This window comes from Crocodylus porosus, unplaced genomic scaffold (genome assembly GCF_001723895.1).
Source record: "Crocodylus porosus isolate Cpor-Errol unplaced genomic scaffold, CroPor_comp1, whole genome shotgun sequence".
In the NCBI taxonomy this organism is placed as follows: Eukaryota; Metazoa; Chordata; order Crocodylia; family Crocodylidae; genus Crocodylus; species Crocodylus porosus.
The window spans coordinates 30,279,558-30,299,010 of NW_017728911.1; the positions used below are offsets into that span (position 1 = coordinate 30,279,558).

The 19,453-nt window shown below is 47.6% G+C and overlaps 1 long non-coding RNA gene across 1 annotated transcript; it reads right to left on the reverse strand.

Moving 5' to 3' along the window:
* Positions 1-8,648: 8,648 nt before the first annotated feature.
* LOC109309133 lies at positions 8,649-18,426 on the reverse strand. The gene is made up of 3 exons (XR_002100797.1): positions 18,280-18,426; positions 17,198-17,926; positions 8,649-9,026 (listed from the first exon to the last, which is right to left on the reverse strand). It is a non-coding gene; the product is annotated as an uncharacterized LOC109309133 (long non-coding RNA).
* Between the last annotated feature and the right edge of the window lie 1,027 nt (positions 18,427-19,453).

Below are 19,453 nucleotides of genomic sequence, written 5' to 3' on the forward strand. Positions count from 1 at the left end.
AGCGCCACATGGTACCAGTAAAGGGATCTTACGGCACCCCAGGGTGTTGCAACACCCTGGTTGAAAAATCACTGGTTTAAGGTGTCTCAAAATAGGAGTACTGTACCCCAAATCACCAGCCACTAGAAGAAAAAAAAAAAAAAGGTGGGTGTTGGCCAATCACATGTACATAATATCAGGCTGTCTTTTGTTGCTGCCAAGCTGCGTATGCAAAGTACCAATATGACAAAACTGTCTTGAGATGCACAAAAAATATTCTTCATAGTTTGTGGCATCAAGATTACCTGCAGGCAAATGGACCCAGAATCTTGCCTAGCATTTCCCCTGGGACAATCATTCTGTAACAGAGCATCCAACAAAAAGAAAGATGATCCTGTACCTGAGCAGCATCCCCTGAAACTCCTGCCTGGTTTCAGCTCCCCTCTTTGCCACAAAGCAGTTGTATGACCTCAACCAAGTAACTTAGGAGTCAAGTTCCCATCCATGAAGAGAAGAAAATCGTGTACCCCTCACGACAACTTGACCGGAGTTAAGATCATCAGCCTCTGTGCAAATAGGAGTAATATCAAGAGGCATGTCCTCCAGCGTGAAATCATTACCTTCCAAAAGGACTCTTCAGCCTAACTCACCCTAACAGCCCCACAATAAGCCAATGTATGCAAAACAAGAAGAAGAATGTGGAGAGGGACCGAGTTCAAGCTTCAGTAGTTATTGTAAACAGAAACCACACCATTCTTGTCCCATCGCAGCTGATTATATTACGTGATCCTGGACCCACAGCACAAAAGGCACGCCTGCAACTCAGGACAACTGTCCAGACTTCGTTTATAGACAACATGCTTCTCATATTTCTACTGCATCACATATCTCAGCATGTATTTTGAGTTTCACGGTTGACTGTAAGACTGTAAGCAAGCAGCACATGCTACCGATTGGTTTACCGCAGCATTTATATTCTGTTTACCACCTCAATACCTGCAGTAAAGAGACGCAATACCACAGCAGATGGCATGGCTACAGAACGACAACATCGCAAAGGCTTGAATGCAAAGAAGAAAAGCATAAGGGAGACGCCGTGCAGGACACTGGAGAAGCAGCAATTAGAGAGGTCAGTAACACTGATCTCTTGCTAATCCCAACTCCTTTGTATGACCTGCAGGGATAACATGGCTACGGAAAGGTGGATTAATAAACCCTGGTGGCTTAAAAGTTCGGACGCAGCAGCACTTTCACTGCAACAGCGCCTCAGACCTCTCTCAAAAGAAAAAGTTACTTCTGAGCAGCTGCAGCCAAGCCTGGGGGGAAACCCTGGAGAAAAAGCGCAGGGGGAGCCCGTCTGGGAGTGGTGACCCCAACCCCGCACAACAACCCCAAGGCCTGTCTGGACCCGAACACTGCTGCGGTTCGCAACCTTTTCATATCTGAGGCCCCCTTCCCAGACCAGAGCCACCCCTCATTAGAAGCGAGTCACCTCAAGGAAAACGCCAGCTCTTCTCACTTCTTTTTTTTTTTTTTTTTTGACTACAGACAAAAGAGCGATCTTTTCCTACTGCCAAGAACCAGGAAAGACCCCAGCAGAGCAGGATGATTTTCAGTCAGGGATCCCACCTGAGACCTCCCTTGTGCCCGCAGCCCCCTTAAAAGGAGATCAAGCCACCCCTCCCCGGGGGCCACAGCGCCTGGTCCCGCTGACTTTCTGGGCAGCCAACAAAGGGCTCGGCCCCGGACCCCGATGTTGAGCAAACACTTCCGATGCCCGTCTCCTCCTGTCCAAGGAAACTGCATCTTCGGGGGGCACCCCAGCGCTCCCCAGGGACGGGGCCGAGCCGGGGGCTCCAGGGGAGCGGGGCCGAGCCGGGGCACCACCTCAGCCGGGGCAGGACAAGGGGGCACCCACTGTGCCCCAGCCGGGCAATCCCAAACCCCCTCGACCCCAAGAACTCCCTGACCGTAAACTCCCTTGACCCCAAGCACCCCTAGACTCCTGACTCCAGGAACCCCTTGACACCAAGCACTCCTTGACCCTAACCCCCCCCCCCGACACGAAGAACCCCTTGACCCCAAACCCAGCCCAACTTTGCCCAACTCCCGCCCCCGCGCGACGCCCCCTCACCGGGCCGGGGCTGCTGCGGGCGGCGGCGGCGGCGGCGTGTCCGGACGAGACTCGCGCGCTGCCTCCCTCCCAACGGGTCCGCGCCAACGCGCATGCGCCAGCCGGCCGGAGCGAAGGGGGCGGGGTTGGCCCCCCTCCCCGAATGTTGGGGAGCCCGCTGCCATTGTCCCGCTGAGGTGCCAGTAGGCGGCGCGGCAGCCAATAGGAGCCGAGCGATGGGGAGCAGCTGGGGGCGGGGCGGCCGCCTGCAAACTATTGTGCGCGCAGGAGGCAGCCGCCGGTGTGCGGGAGCCGCGCCTGGCGCAGGGGACAGACACCTGCCAGCCCCGGGGTGCAGCCCCTCCAGGTCCCAGCTGGCCTCCACGCCACGCAGCTCCCCCTTCCCTGTGCAGCGGCCGCCTGGCGCCTCCTGGCAGCGTGGAAATCGCACGCTTCCCTATGCAGTGAATTGGCACAAAGCAGCAGCTGAGGCAGGAGGAAGCCCCTGCCCCTGCGCAGTAGCAGCGTGCGCCCTGCGTAGAGCGGCCGGGGGGTTGCTCCGCTCCGTGCCGCTGCGACAGGGTTTCTCCACCCGGGAGCACGTGCACCCCCTACAAAAAGGCCACCCGCCAGCCGGCAGCCTCTGTGGGAACTCCCCGCTTCCTGCCGCCGGGCTTCAACCACCGGCGTGCCCCCCCCCCCGCACCCGCCGGGGCACGTGTCATTCGCGTCTCAACCCGTGGGTGGCAAGAATATATGAACGAACTTTAAAAAGGATCAGCAAACTTTAAAAATGGGAGAAAAATGTGGGAAACCGTGGGTTTTCCCTTGCAGGCTGGCAGAGTTCCCATCCCCACACGCACATGCTGCCCCACAGCCACCTCCTGCCCCAGACACGGGCGTGGGACAGTGGGTTGGGAGTGAGGGGCACTGAGTTGGGACCAGCCATCAATCTTTACAAATGGATCCAGATGCAAAAAAGGTGGAGAAGCACTGATCTAGCACAGCCCCGCAAAAGTTTGGTCCTTGGGTCCAGGATCACATGCAGGTAGTGCCTACCTGGCCTTGCAGCAGGTGCCTAGTGAGCAGGGAGGCTGAGAGGGGTCCACCTCTGCCTGCATTAGCTGTATGCCATTAGGGTATTTTCTTGATGACAACGGCAGGGAAGCTGCATCTGCAGAGTAGCTTTATGCCTCTTTTTGCAGTGCTGGACCTGGACAAGTACGGCCTGAATAAGGCATCTGCCCTATGCCCTATCTGATGTTTCTCAGACGCAAGGTAAAATATAAAAGAGGGGTCTCTTGCCTATGGGAGCGGAATCCTCCTGGAGACCACGCTACTTTTTCAACAGCCTTAATCCTGAAAATGTTACCTGTTTCTTACTCAGGTCCTCCTCACCGAGGGAAATGCCCCCTGGGAATAAGAACAAATCTAAGCCGGGGGAGGGACAAAGATCTCAGTTTTTTGTCCCAGAAAGTTCTTATATTGGACACACACCTTTGAATCCAGAGTTATCAGGTGACATCCATGGTCCATGAAGCCTCTGCGACAATTTTCAGGGTTGGAAGGAAAAAACAGGAAAGCCTGCCAGACAGCTCCAGTGAGGTGAATTGGAGTTTTGCCACTGAGACGAGACAAAACCTTCCCCTTTATATGTTTCCCTGAAAAATGTATGCATTTACAATGAGGCTACAGCAGCCTATGTACCAAATGCACAGAGGCACTTCATGGACTTGGAAGACACAAGGAGATGCGGGATTGACATCTGCCTGCCTTTGAGAAGGGATATGCTCCTATACTCATCTCTCTAGAATGACCTAGTAGGTTTTCAGCCACTTTCATCAGCTCTGGGGCAAGGGAAGTGATGGGACATTACAGCTCTTTTTCCTTACCTCACTCAATTGAGAGTTACCACTGGCACTGACATGCAATTTAAGGATCCAGAGGCAGTGCTCCCTCTATGTTTACTGGCAGGCAGAGGGAATGTGGTTTAATGGAACAGACTGAGGGTGAAGTGTGATGTTTTTCTTTACCCTGCAAATAAAGGAGGGGGGTTTTATGCGTGTAGCTCAGGATCACGTTCATAACTATAAAAGCTGGATGTATAAGTCCCAAGCAGTCCAGGTTTCCTCTGGGACAGAAACAGCACATGTTCTCTGACATCAGTGGTGATGCTTTGGGGCTCTCTACAGCAAAGGAGCATGCAAAAGCATCCTTCAGTCAAATAGGCAACTCCCTGGACCAAATGAAACCGCAGTGCTGGGCCTACACTAACAAGCTTGCTCTCTTGAGAGATGCCAGCACCACAATAATAAAGCACCCGCAAAACAGCAAGCTTCCAGGCACATACATCCAGCACTGCGCTAAGGTACCTACATTTCACCTGCTTCAGGATGTGCCGTGCCTTAATGGGTGGATATAGCCCACGCACCTTTCTAGTACAGTGGTTTTACAAATGACTTAAAATGTCTTGCTTTTGATGACAAGGTTCTTTGGATGAATCTGATGTCTTTTATTAGACCAATAAAAGACATCAGATTCACCCAAAGAACCTTGTCTGCCTTTGTCCTTAGGCCAACACGGCAACAACCTGCACCCCTATTGCATTTGATCAGTAACTTTTAGCTTCTTTCCCAGCCTGTGAAGAGCGTTTCACTGCCTGTCTTGCAAGACCTGGGAACTCTCCTTCTGATTCCACCAAGAGTCTTCAAGTGAATCTCATCACCTGCCTTTCACCTTGATGTTTCTCCTTGTGTTTGAGCTACTCCTGTTTATTCAGCTGCTGATTATTCATAACAGGGTGCTTCTGGGCCAGAGTTCAATGGACACAGGCAGCTTTTTAAAACTGCAGATTTGTTTGTATATGAAATTAAGACTTTTCCCCCTTAAAACTTATCTTTAGGTGTAAAGGGCCCTTTGTGCTACCATTCTAACCTCCCCCCCCCCAGCACTTATAAACCATCTCTTTCTTGCGTTTCTGGCACACACACCAGCAAAGAAGCTGATCCTGTGCAAATAAAAGTGGCATGCATGTACCACAGCATTCTCAAATAGACCCTGCATAAGGGAGCCCTGCAAAGGGAAAAAATCATCTATTCTCTTGGATTTATTGACACACCGGAAGTAGGCTTCATCTCTCTATTTCTGCAAAGATTCTAGTTGCGCTTCTGTTGGCCAAACGTGCATGATTGCTCCTACTGCGCAAATAGAGGGAACTGGCAGACCTAAGGCTCACAGCACACTTCTCCTCTCCTAGTCCTACTAACATTGTGCAGTGTTGCTTCATTTAGAGCAGCGTTCAGCGTAATGCACCTAAAAGTGTTGCTTACCAGATACAGTACTGGCTTGGGTCTCAAGACACCTAGGTTATATTCCCATCTCTGCCACTAGGCTGCTTGATGACTTTAGGTAAATGATTTCACCTTGCTGTGCCTCAGCTTCTGCTCTGAAATGGAGATAATGGCAATACTGACCACCTTTGTCCAATGTTTTCAGAAGTACTGATGAAAAATGCTCCCTGTGGGCTACATATTCTTATGGTGATCTACTCGCTCTGGGCTGGATCCCATTTCTGTTTAAATCAAAAGCAAAACATCATTTAAATGGGAAACCAAGTAAAACAAGGGTTAAACTGATTGTGCAATGCATGAGCGGTCTTTGGGTCTTGGACACATTGGCTGCTTTACAGCATGCAGTGTTCCATAACGGGACTAAATCAGACATGAAAAACACCCTCTTCCAAATGAAACTATAGCAGTTGGACAAATTATGGGGATGTACCCAAGTTTAAGACTGATGAGGCTAAGGGGGTTAATACTCATACTCCTGTGAAAAAGGAGCTGTGGGTTCTTTAACAGCTCCCAGGAAACCTGCATTTCTAGATTTCATCTAGGAGCCAGGATGTTGCCCAGCCACTTTATTGACTCAGAGGAAAGAGCACCACCCAGTGCAACCCTGTTCCTGTAGCACCTGTGTCCCATGGAGGTCCCCCCCACCCCCCATGTTGAACACATGACCTTGCAGTTCAATAGCAACAAAGTGCCATGGTAACAGATGCCAGCTGCTTACACCTTCCATAGCATGTATAAGAGCAATCTCTACTTTTATCCTTGAAGATTTCCATCATGGGAGCGTTTCTACTTTAGTACCTAGATACACAACACACGGTACCTAATCGGCCCTCCAGTTTCCTCACATTCACATACACACCCTCTGCAAATACTTTCAGAGACTACACTGAGCACAAGGAGACAAAGTTGGTAAGGTGGCTGGAGAGATATGCCCCTACTCATAACCATCTCTACAACCAAGTCCACTGTGACAGAGAAGATCAGTCTCCCCCACCTGACCGACCGTACTGTACTCTGAGAACTGTAACTCTCCAGTGAGCCAATTGCAGGGATTTTGTGATGTGGGTGAATTAGAGGAGGGCATGTGGTCTCTAAGGATCTCAGGCTGCTTTACAAACTTCATTGCTAGGTAGGTTAGTAGCATGGACAATTTTCTGGCAGACTGAGAGAAGGTAAGCAAGCCACCTAAGATCATGCAGTAGATCGGGAAATCAAACCAATGGACCCAGCTCATCCTTGTGCTCGCCTTCTCAGGAGGGAACATGAGTTGCACCAAAGCAAGAGAAAACCCAGGTCCTCATCCATAACCTGAACGCCACGATAGAGGGACACAAATGAGCAGTTAGATTTCATAGCGCTGACTTGGGGAAAGGAGCAGGCTTTACGACCGACTACAAAATACAGAAGAATGCATGATGATCTGGCCATGAAAAGTACAACTGACTCATGTCTTATTTTATTTGTAACGGTGCATGCCAAATGTCTGTGCAAGCTAGCCGTCTCACTAGGACTGTGAGGGCTACATACCTTTCACATATACATGGAGCCAGAGCCAGAAATAGAGAGGAGTCTCATGGGTGTCTGGGTGCCACTGGCATGAATAAATAAACCTCTTTGTAAAAGTGTCTCCTGCCTCAGTGAACAGAACCCACAACACAAAAATAGCCATGGGAACTAGAACAAATGATGTTGCAATCTTACATCCCATCAAATTCTAACTGCAAATCTGTATTACCCCACAACTCCAGTCCTGTCCTAGTCAGCAAAGATTTCATAATGCAGGCAGATGTCTAAGATGAACTAAGGATCTGTTTGCACTGAAGAACTTCAGTGTAAGCTAGGCATCTCTGGGAGAGAGTTTTTCACTGATAGCTCAGGTACCGGCTATCCCAAGCTGCACAGCACACCTGAGAAGTTGTGCAAGTGCTGACCCACAGCACCGAATTCTATGGTTGCAGCTGCTCTGGTACCAGGACCCATGCTAGCCAGGGTATGTTTATGATGACCGTACCAAACTAGTTTTCAGGACTGGCTTTTAGTTCTCTTTGACTGCCATACCCAAACAGCCAGGACTGCAAAGGGAAACTGCCTCAAAAGCTTGCTGGTTGGTTGCCCAATGTAAAAGCTTGCTGCAGAGGGAAGTGAATATTACTTTTCTTTTGTACCAACCCTTGAGGAAGCCAGCTGCAAAAAGAACAATCCTGATGAGTTGCAGTTGGCCCACAGCTCCAGGAAAGACTAATAGAAGGGGAAATGAATGAATCTTGGCTTCCCTTTATGCATTACTTACAAATCTGTATTATTGTGAAAGAGCCTGCAGCTTTAAGAACTCCCTGTTATGAAACAGGGGACATCACTGAAAGTGGGAGCCTATAAAAGCTGCAGGACCTTCAGCAGTGCATTTAGGGTCTTTTTTTTAATTGACCCTGTGATGTCTAAACTTTGAAGGTGCATTTTGCCATGTTTCCTCATTTTGCACCACAAGAAGTCAGGTTTTTATAAACCAAGAGTGAGAGAGTCTCATGCCAGGAACTGAGGCTTCAAGAAAGTTGGTAAGTGTTGAAACAGCACTAAAATCTAAAAAAAAAGCTTAACCATGGACAGAAGGTGAATGGAGAACAGGCAAACAGTGTTTTAAGTTATAAGCAGAAAGCTATACAATAGGAGGAACTCGCCAAAGAGGGATTTTCTGCTCAGTTTGATCAAGTTAATGCCTTTCTTCCTAAAACAAGTGATTGCTCCTCTCACAGCTGTGGCCAGTGGAAGGTGTATCACAGCATATACAGCAAAGAACTATACTGATAGTCAACCAAAATCAGGAGATCCTTACTTAAGCATGGGAGTTCATCTAAGTAAGGGCAGACTGGGGGTGTGCCTAAACTGCAAGCTACTTGTAGGTTCAGATTTGCATGCATACCTTACCCATACTCCTCCTTATACCCTTGCCCAGAGGTAAGAATGTCCAGAGTTTTCAAACACTTCTCCATTTCCGGTAAATGCTGTATTAAGCCTATACCCATCCCTTTACCTGTATGCTTTGCAGCAGGGCTGTAGTGTGATAGCAAGCAACATGCTCATGTCCAGGCTGTTCTCTACTGGCACTTCTGCATTCTTCCTATTTACCTGCTTCTCACCAGAAACTGTATGGCACTTAACATCACTGTGCTTTGTCTTTAATCCTTTATTTTCCTAGCAGGAAGAAAGTTGCCCTGTCAACATCCATCTAGGTGGCTAGAGGAGCATTCACGAGGAGATCATGATTTTAATATATGCCACTGTAATGCCAACTCAAAGTGGTTTACTGTTGAGTATCTCTCAGGCTGCTTGGAGCAAAGCAAGGACCTTACACAGTAATACTTCAAGGCTGAGGTTGTTAAATAGACGTGCAGCAATGCACCTGCTCCACTGGAGTTCAAGAACTGACCTGCTGCCTCCTACAACAGGGTCTTGTCTATGGAGGCAAGAACTGAGAGCTCCAGAGGAATGAAAGGATGAAATTGGAGATCAGCTTCTGGTTCATCAGAAACTGCCTGCTGAACTGATTGTTGCAGTGAGTGTCCTGGGGAAATCTCAGAGGAGCTGTTCTGTGGGGAAAAAAAACCAAACTTGATCCTCTCTGCAGGGCTGGAGTCAGTGGCACCAGCACTTCTTCACATCCACTTTCCTATCCCAGCCCTTCTTTCCCCAGCCAGGCATATTCAAAGAGTGGGGCCAAATAGAAAGGAAAAAAAATCACTAGGCATAGACTAAGGTCCGGGTGTTTCAGAGTCCTGCCTTCATCATGAAAACTATTTCATGGTCACAAGTCTTCCTTGACCAGTTTTATGTAACAGTTATACAACTTCAACACATGAGCTGCTTGCGAGTAGGTTACAAGAATGTGCTGCTTAGTAGTTACAGCTTTGCTGAAAAGAAGTGGCCATAGATTACAGTTTTTCAAGACCCATATTCTTCCAGAATTGTCCCCACTGCTGAGAGAGAGGGCTTGCAAGTTTGTTGTGCAGTTCTAGCTGATCAGTCAATTAAGAGTAGGGCAAACTCTGCAGATCCACCTATGCCAATGGCTAGACACTCCTGGGCTGGGGACAGAAGTTACACATAAACTAGTTTCAGTGATCAGAAACTGGTTTAAACCTGTAACAGAACAGAAGTTCAGTGCACATAAACCAGTTTCAAAATGGCCGAAACTGGTTTAAGATAAACCTGACTGAATGTAGTATCAGACTTAACTGATTTGGGTCCAACTGGTTTATGAATCTTCTGTCTCACACCTCTTCCTGGTTTAAGTTAAACCTGAGTCCCTCAGCATCCCAGCATGCTTTTCAGCCCTGGGCTGGGCTGAGCTGGGTGGTCTGCTCCAGAGACCAGGGCTGGCCTCGCCCCTCTCCTCCCTAGTGGGATCTCCAGTTGACTGAGAAGGAGGTGGAGACTGCAGCTGGGAGACAGCAGTATCTGCCCAGCTTCCCCTGCCCTACCCACCCTTGCCACTCACTGCTCAAGCAAGGATTCCCCACTCCCACCCCTCTCCCATGCCAGGGACCTCAGCGGCACAGACCCCAACCAGTATCTAGCCGTGCCCACCCCCCCATGCTAGCTAATGCTGAGGTGTGTGTGTGTCCAATTTCACTGGAACAAAGGCAGACAGAACAGTGTCCACTTCAGGCTAGAAGCCAGTGGCTTGCAAATGCACCCTGCAGATAAGAAGAGCTTGAAACTAATGAGAGAGATGTGTTTCTTTTCTTTTGTAGGGCATGATGGGCTGATAAGCTTTTTGTTCTGATAAGCTCCCTGCTGGCCTGCTTGCTTCAAAGCCCGCACTCTATCAGTATTCAACAGGGGACAGAAAGAGGTGTGAGAAATGACCTGGTTTGCAATGAATGCAACCTGGGAGTGCTGTCAGTTTGCTGCAGACAGTATGAAGAAGCAGGGAGAGGGAGACTGAAAACCTCAGTATCATCAACAGATGCATGCGCTGCACACAAGCAGTCCTCCCTCCCCGCCTTCCCCCTTGCCGCAAAGTACAATGAGCCCCACTCATCATACTTTTTTCATGTCAGTTGTACACTTTTGAAAGGATCCCTTCAAACTGCCAACAGGAAGCTGGTCTGACAGCACTGGCCTTGTGGTTCCCCTGGACATATTTAATGAAATGATGTTTTGTGTGTAGCATTGATTGTTCTCTTATTTACAAACAAATGAACAGTCAAGCTTGTGCCAGACCGTTTTACTGAAGCATCAATAAAACACAAATTTACAAGGCTAAATGAGAGTCTCTCATGTGGCCAAGAACAGTTTTAGAGTTAGACTGATGGCAGACAAAGGTAAAAGCTTTTGATTTTATGGGCATTCTTGGATAAATGGGTCCACCACATTCCCTAAAAATTACAGCAGTCCCCTTCCCAGGCGCACTCCTCAAATTCTAATTGAAATCTAGAAATTAGCTTACAGCTCATCCCATGGGAAAGCACAGTCCAGAAAGCAACACATGTGTTTGCAGTCAATTCCTCATTAACCATCATCACATGTGGTCGTGATGCAAACCCATATGACTTTCCTGGTTTCCCTTGAACCTGTGCCAGTGTTTATAAGGGCACTGTCTGGTTGTGTAACCTGGTAAAGGTCTATGCCATATGAAGGTACCAACAGTTGCTTTTAGCTTCAGACATGGTTGTGACCTACTGTGCCCTGCAGACACACACACGTAGGCAATGCCATCTCGTTTTCAGACTGCTAAATGCACAGACTACCACTACCCTTCTGCTGCTCAGAATAGCTGAGTTTTATGTGGAGGGCCCTATTATCAGGATATGGATTTGGAGGAGCTTTCCTACCTTGTTCATCATGGTTTGCCAACAGTGGGCACTAATGTGCCATTAATACTCATTGGGTGTTTCAGAGTCCTGCCTTCATCATGAAAATTATAACATGGTCATTAGAGTGAGCACTAATATGCCATTAAAAAGGAGGAAAGAGAGTCCTAGGTTGTCCAGAAACAGAAATACTACATCTCCCTGCTACCCTGTTATGAGTATGGGCAAGGCATATAACACCAGTGATGTTCATTAACTTGCACTGTAGTTCACCATATTCACTGGCTTCCTTAGCAGGGCAAGCCATAGACATGTATGTTTAGTCTGGCCCGGTTTGGGACCCCCTTCTTAGAGCTCCATCTCCTATGTCAGGCACATTCTTATGCGTAAACTGCTGTAAGAACCTCATCTCAAGCTCTGCCACCAACTACTGATTTGCTAGCACCAAATGGGTTAGCTGTGGCCTCCAGAGATGATCAGTGCATCAGGAATAGTTGTTCCCCAAGGGATAACAAGGTCTAATGGCCACAAACTCCTAGAAGGCTGATTTAGACTGAACATAAGAAAGAACTTCTTGACAGTCCAAGTGTCCAGAGTCTGGAACAAACCTCCCCCCAGAGGTGGTGCAAGCACTTACTCTGGACTCATTCAAAAGGCATTTGGATGTTTATCTTGCTAGGGCCATTTGATCCCAGCAGACTTCCTGCTTATGGCATGGGGGCTGGATTTGATGAGCTCGCGAGGTCCCTTCCAGCCCCTAATGCCTATGAAATCTATGAAATTCTTCTTTACTAGTATGTGTTCCCAAAAACAAGTACTGCTGTGCCAGAGGGTCCAGCAAGCTCCTCATACAGCTCCATGAAGCTCTGCCTTGTCGCAAAGAAATTGTGCAGTCACTGCTAGTCATCCCAGATCTGCAGGGGGAACTATTCGTCTACAAGTAGGAACTGAATGGCAACTGAAGTCCTTACCATATTTGTCTCATCTTACATGAATACATTCCCCTTACCCTGACGCTCAGTGCTTTTCCACGTTTCAGGGGACCCATGGGCAACTGGTGCCACCTTAGTTGGGGGTGGGGGACACATGCCTCCAGTGCAACCAGTCTCACTGCCTGGGGGGAGTTCCCCCATGGCCGACTGTGGCAGCCACTTCTGGGAGTAGCTGTAGCGATTGGCTGGCACTTGCAAGGGGGTCACTGGTGCTCCCGCCGGCCTCCTCTGCCCATCGCCTAAGCAGCGGGCAAGCGCAGCTGGTCAAGGGGTGCACCAGCACTCTCAGAGGGTGCACGTGCACCACTGTGCACCCACTACGCGTCACCACTGAGGGGACCTGAAAGCCACTGAACATCTCTTGAAGCAGTGATCCCACAGCATGAACAACTGTCCTGCAATAAGACATACTGTTTAGCCCACCAAATGCATGCCCCAAACCCCCTCCTCTGATGACAGGCTAAAATAGGGGCCATGAAGGAAATGAAGAAGTTGTTCTACAGAGCACCACCAGCAAATTCTTAGAAATGCTCTACTCTGTGCCACTAGGAATCAGGGCTGTCCCCCAAGAACACACATCTGGATGTATGGGAACGGAAGTGTGGAGCCAAGTACCCAGGACTATGTAGACTATGTGATGTGAGGTAAGTTTGCACAGCTTACCAGCTCTGGGTGCACAATATTGGGTAGACATATCCTAAGCAGGATACCAGGATTTGACGCACCGTCTTTGTGTCAAAATAGCAGATGTCCTAGTTCTCTTTTCTTACCATAGTACTTCCCCTTACTTTCTTTAACAAGTTCATAATGTACTATCCCTGCTAATAAATAGTAGTTTTCAATAACCAGTCATCAAGTAGTCTTGTATTGCCTTCTTAGAGCAGTCAAATGAAATCAATCAGTCTTTGGTAGAAGCTGTAGACTTGTCACGGCAATCATTTGGTCCCTGAGGTCTGACCTTATGTCAGAGAGAGGATTTTGATACATTATGGGTGCATCTACATATATTAATGCAGCATTAGCCAGAAAGCAGCTCCCACACTGTAGGACCCTCGTACCCCAGCCAGCCCCATTAGTGTCTCCATATGCATTTTGCCACATGCAACTACTCCACTGTAGGATAGTACTCATAACGGGTAGTACTATACAGCAGAGTTAATTATCGTACTGCAGCTTACTGCACATGTAGATGGTGATGTTTTACTGTGGGGCTAAGTAATTAGTCAGCTCCACAGTAAAGCGTCTTGTGTAGATGCACCCTGGAACTGCCTGATTTGGCCATAGGAGCATGGACTATATAGGAGTATATCGTATATAGGCCATGGAACCAAAATTTAAATCCTCTTCCAATATCAATTAATCCTCCCTAAATCCTTCATTAACAGATTTGTCCTCTTCCTTTCCCCTTTTTCCTCCTACAGGACCTAAAATTATCTCCATGTAGCACAGGGTTCTGAATGAAATCATTGCCCCCTTTCTCCCCTGCCTGCCCTGCCAATGGTTCATTCCCTCTCAGCAGTGGTTTCCTCACATACACCCCTCACCATATGCTTCCTGTAGCCCAGCTGTCAGCAGGAAGCACAATTCCTTTTCTTTTCTCAGTAGACCTAGAGACTGAATGAAAGGACCAGAGGCAGTTTCCGTTGATTTGCGGTTTGCAGTATGTGGGGCATGTCATTAGAAGAACTGTTGTTCTCAACTCCTGACGGTATCTTTCTGTGGTCACGCTTTTTGGAAGTGTCTGCTAGCCCTGCCTCCCCCATCATTTCTTGGCACCCTAGTCTGCTGCTTCTTCATTGTCATTAGACTGGCCACACTACGAATGGGATAAGGCATGTTCTACAGGACAGCAAACTGTGCACATTCCTGACGAGCAAATTGAGGTTGGTTTTCTGTAACTGCAAATGCTGGAATCCCATGCCAGACAGACTGTGCTGCACAGCGTTCATTGATGGCAGCTGCTGTTGTACCTGAAGGATCTGTTTCACTGTAATCAGCCATCATATGGTATTCCTGATCCCCCACCATAAACAAATCCAAGCACCGCTTTTTAAATACCCAGCTGACCTTAAAATAAGTCTTGAGTGTTGCCTAGTCCACTGGATTATAGCAGAGTCCCCCAAGATAGACGATGCATTGGGTGGGCCATTTGATTTTAGAATGGATGAAAGAGTATACAGTACAGAATAGCCCCACACTGCCATGGTGCAGGCAAAGTGATCAAACAGGTCTCTTCCATGTCTTGTTCCTATGATGCTCTGAAGATGCTGGCCCAGATTGGTGCACCTGTTTTTCTGATCTGAGTGCCAACATCCCTGCCCTTTTACCATCAATAAAACACAGGACATTTTAAGCCATGAGGAAACATGCTCAGATTCCAGTATAAATGGAGACTGTGTCATTTGTTTCATCACTTGTAGTACAGTAGCTGGGGACCATACAAGAGTTGCAGTTTGAATCTTTCTTATCATTGGTAATAGGGATGAATGGCTGAAAGCATCATTGGAGACCACACTAAAAAGTAAAAATGGGTTAAAGCCAACCATCCAGATCTGCTTCCAACCCATTTATATAATTGTAATAAACTATCTTACAAAGCACTGATAATTTTGATATAGTGGTGAATGTTCCCAGATCACACTGAAATTAATGCATTATACTGAGCATACATTTGGTCTGCAATTTTTTGATCAATCTATTCAAGTGTGAAGAGCTGGCGAAGAGCCTTACGGGCATGGGGAAACAAATTTCTTCATCTGTGGGTTGGATAGCTTGCACACCTGCCTGGACATCAAAACTTTGCAACTCCTCTCTGCCAGTCTGGAGGCTTGACTAGGGTGACTGCTGAAACATCAACCAATCCCCACTTTCACTTCTGAGACTGACACCAGACAGAGCAGCATCACCTTGCAAGATTACTCCTGGAATCAGATTAAACAACTTATGCAAGTGCCTTTAAAACTGAAGGAAAAGGAGATGAAGCCATTCTTCCAAATGCTGTAGCATTCAGTTCAGTAAAGCACTACCAGCCATTTTTACTGGGAGTATTTGCAACAGTATAAAGTTTGGGACCAGAAATTTAAAGAGGTGCATGAAAAAAATATGCAGAGGACCTGCCAAATGTCTGGCTATTTGTGTGTGCATTAATAAAATGCATGCACAGAATTTGCACGCCTATTTTCCATAATTGCATACACACATGCTTAGTAAGGCAAGCTCTCAGACCAGGGAGATCTGGTTAAACATCTCCTACAGCTCAGTGCTGTTTCCAGCTATCCAGTGTGAATCACACTCTTTATGAGCTGTCTAGCCACTCACATATGATCAACACCGATTATTAGATAAAAAGAGGCGTACTATTTTCTTTGCACCAATTAGTAAGAGTTTGACTTGGCACTGAGCCCCACAAAACTGGTCATGGTGAAGTCATTAGCTCCCATTCATGTGCACACCACATGTTCTCCCCTAACTGTTCTCATTGTAACTTAGCATCAGCTGCTTAAGTACATGATCAATTAAAAACAGGGAAGCAGGAAGGATTATTAATCCCTAGGAAAACTTTTGTTGGCCAAAGGCATCTTTTGCTAGATAGTACACAACACAGTTGAACATACAATGGGCTACTGATGTACGTTCCAGCACTACATTATACAACTTCAGGAACTGTCACAATGATGAAAACTGGTTTGGGCCTGTAGCCTGTCTCTGACAGTGTCTGAGACTTAACCAAATTCCAGATGGATTATAGTAGACAACTGTAGAAGACCTCTATATTGACTGTCAGTTATTGGTTGGCTAGGCTGTGGGGGTATTGTGCACAAATGAATGCAGTTGATGCTACTATCTAGGATTACATGCATCAGAAGCAACACTAGAAATCACCTCTAGAAGCTACATAAAACCAGTACAGACTCTGCAGCATCAGTGCAGTGTATTGCCTATAAGTCTGCACTCATGTCCCTAATGCACTTACAGCACTCTGCAGCTCAGCATGCTGCTGCGTGGGTTCACTGCTACTTTGACTCACTGGAAATATCTGTCTTCAGTTGACCTACCCTGGTATGATACGCAGCTGAGAGTTCAGAGTTGTCAGCAGCACCACAAGCTGCAGACAGGCCAGCTACTGATCTCTGCGAGAAACAAGCTGGTCATGCAGAAGTGTTCTGCAAATAATTCATTGGTCACTATGTGTCCCTTCCATTTAGGGACCGAAATAAAGTGATAACCCAGATGTCATCGAGCAGTGTTGTCTATCTTACCAGGATGTTGTGAAGCCATTATAAATTCTGATAATTCAGTGACAGAAACAGGCCTGGAACAACGATCTATCTATAAATAAAACTTGATTTGTTCTGAAAGCACTTAACACAGGTCAGTGATACCATGCTCAGCGTGCATATGGGGAAACTGGGGCAAGTCACTTCCTCTCTTGGTGCCTGAGGTTATCCAACAGGTCAATGCTGGGGCTGGGCTTCAAAGCCAGGCGGCCGAATCTCAGTCCTGTGTCCTATTTGCTAGGACACTTAATCATGTACCATGGATCCACCACTCTCAAACACACAAAGGCATATTTCTGAAGGGCATGCAGAACTAATTAGGCCAGTAGAAATAGCAGGGATTCATGCAAATATGTGAACACTCAGTCATGTACATCTTATTATGACCAAGGCAGCCCTGGGCACATCATCTCAGGTAAAGATCAGAAAGCAGAGCACTTTGGCTTTCCTTTCTTCTCTTGCTGGGATGTTATGAAGTAGCCAAACACAGGGGCTGATGACAAGACTAATGAGAGAGAGCAATACAGGCCATCCTCGGACTTACGACACAAATGGTTCCTTCCCAAGGGGAGTAACACAGTGCCCTGGCGCGCTTCGCTCTGTATCAAGGCGGCGATCTATAAGCCAAGACATGACAGCAGAGGGAAGAAAGGAAACACCCCAGCACAGAATGTACCTGGGAATTAAAAATCCATCCCACGATGGGAATGCCAGAATCCTTTAAGGAGTGCAATGGTGGCCTCTACTGGTCCTTGCCAGAGCTGTCTTTTCTCTTTTGATTCCTCTTTCCCCTGAACTGTACCTGAGTGATTTACTTGCCCTACTTGTGAGGGCTGGTAAAACCAGTGCCTTCCTTTCCAGAATGAAAAGGCTTGGCTGAGCGTGGCGAGTCAGCCTGCCTGCGATCTCACCACCAATCCAAGGCAGAGCTAGGACTGCAACTCACGCTTCCTCAAGTGCTTCTTCTGTAGCGAGGTCACAGCACTACCTCCACTGTCCACTGTCTCTAAGCTTCATGGAAAGCAGCAGTATTACTTGACTTAGTAGAAAGCCTGGCAAAAGGATGCTGGGGCACAGACCAGGCATTCAGTCCTTCCCGCTGTCCTAAGCCCTCCTCTGCTAATAACTCTTCCAATGGCCTCAGACATTATCAACACCACAGTTCCCATCTATGGTATGGCTTTGATGATGCTGGCCTGCCTGAGAGTGCAGAGTGATTTTCAGAGTACCAAGTATTGTTGGGTACCCAGAACAGGGAGTGGGGAAATGTGTTGGTACATTTGAGACAAACTCCTAAATACTAATCTGAACTTCACCTCTGGCATTGAGCACTTGAGTGCAAGCTCCAGTCAAACATCTGGAGCCTTTCATGTTGCTTCCATGGGGGCTCCAATTGCTCACAAGCCTGCAAAAGAAGAGATGGAGGCAGATTACATGGAACGAGCAAGTTTTACAGAAAGCTAACCTGCGAAATCCTCACTCTCATGCTTTCTTCCCTTTCCCCATCCCCCCCCCTTAGCTTTTAAAGACCTACACATACAAGACATGATGAAACTGATGGTTTTTCACTGTTCTCCAACACCCAATTCCTGCTCATCTCTTAGCGCTCTGCAAACCTTCATTACCTAAGTGTCAGGGCATGCTCCTGACGTCGCACCCGGTCTTAGATTATGCGGGAGGCACAGACAATTAAATGCTTGGCCAAGGTCATTCAGCAGTGAGCACAGCTAGGAATGGATCCAAGAGCTTCTTATTCACAATCCCATGCTTTCATCCTCAGAACGTACTTCCACCTTTAATACCCTATGTCATCGTTCTCGTTATCGCTCCCCTACCCAGCACGGAAACTGGGAGCCTTCCAACAGCAGATAGGCCTTGCAGATTCGGCCCTTTATTTAAGTTCAACACTCCAGAGCAGCTGATAAAGCCTGAGAGGAGCTGGTATTAAAAGCAGGCATCGAGGCCATGTGGCCAAACATCTGCTTCACAGCTGTTAACACTGCAGTTGCCCTGCTCTCTCAGGCCGCCCAAGAGGATAATGGGTAGCATGGGCAGAGGCTTATGGGAGAGCTGTGGCTAGGCTCCCCTCTTATTAAGTGGCCTTTAGTTCAGCCCCAAAGTGACAAGGACGGTGCAAAGATCAGGTATTCAGAATTTGTGCTCCGTGTGTTATATACATGCGATTTGACATGCCTGTCCAGCTGCACAGTACACAGCAAAGGTCTGTAGCCGGCTCTAAGTTCATGCAGTGGGAGCAATCCAACATGAAGAACAAGAGACTGGAGCTCCCCTCTGCATGAACAGCTAAATAAACCCTTTAAGTGATTCAAGCACTGCTCACCATCCCTGGGAGCAAATCATAACAGCAGCATCTTCACAGAACCCCAGCTTATATTTTAAACAGAAGCCTGACCCATATCAACCAGGGGCTTCGGCTTGAAATTGGAGCTAAAAATGGTTTTAAAAATCTTGTGCTATCAGGAGGGTGAGCCATCCTGAGAGCATCTGTACAACTGCATGTCCTGTACTTTTTCTGACTTGTTGGGCATGGAAAATGTGTTCAGCCCTGAACAGGATAAGAGTTGAGATAGCCACAACCTCAGAGGAGTGCTTGAGCAAGTGACAAAATGGATGGCTCACACTGGTTTGTGGTTGGGGCCTACTAATGGAAGTGGTTTGCAGGTCTTTAACAGGATGTTTCAGAGATACTGATTACAGGAAATGCTGCAGAGACTTCGGTCTAACAGGGAGCAATTCACCATCCAGCGTAAGGTGGCAAAGGGCTGCAGCAAGGCAACAGCCCTAGACTTTAGGAGGGCTGACTTCAACAAGCTAAGGACGATCCTCCATGCGCAAAGGGAGGTAATCCCAACAAGGGTCAAAGGGAGCAGGAGGGCACATAAACCCCCATGGCTCACTAGGAGCATCCGGG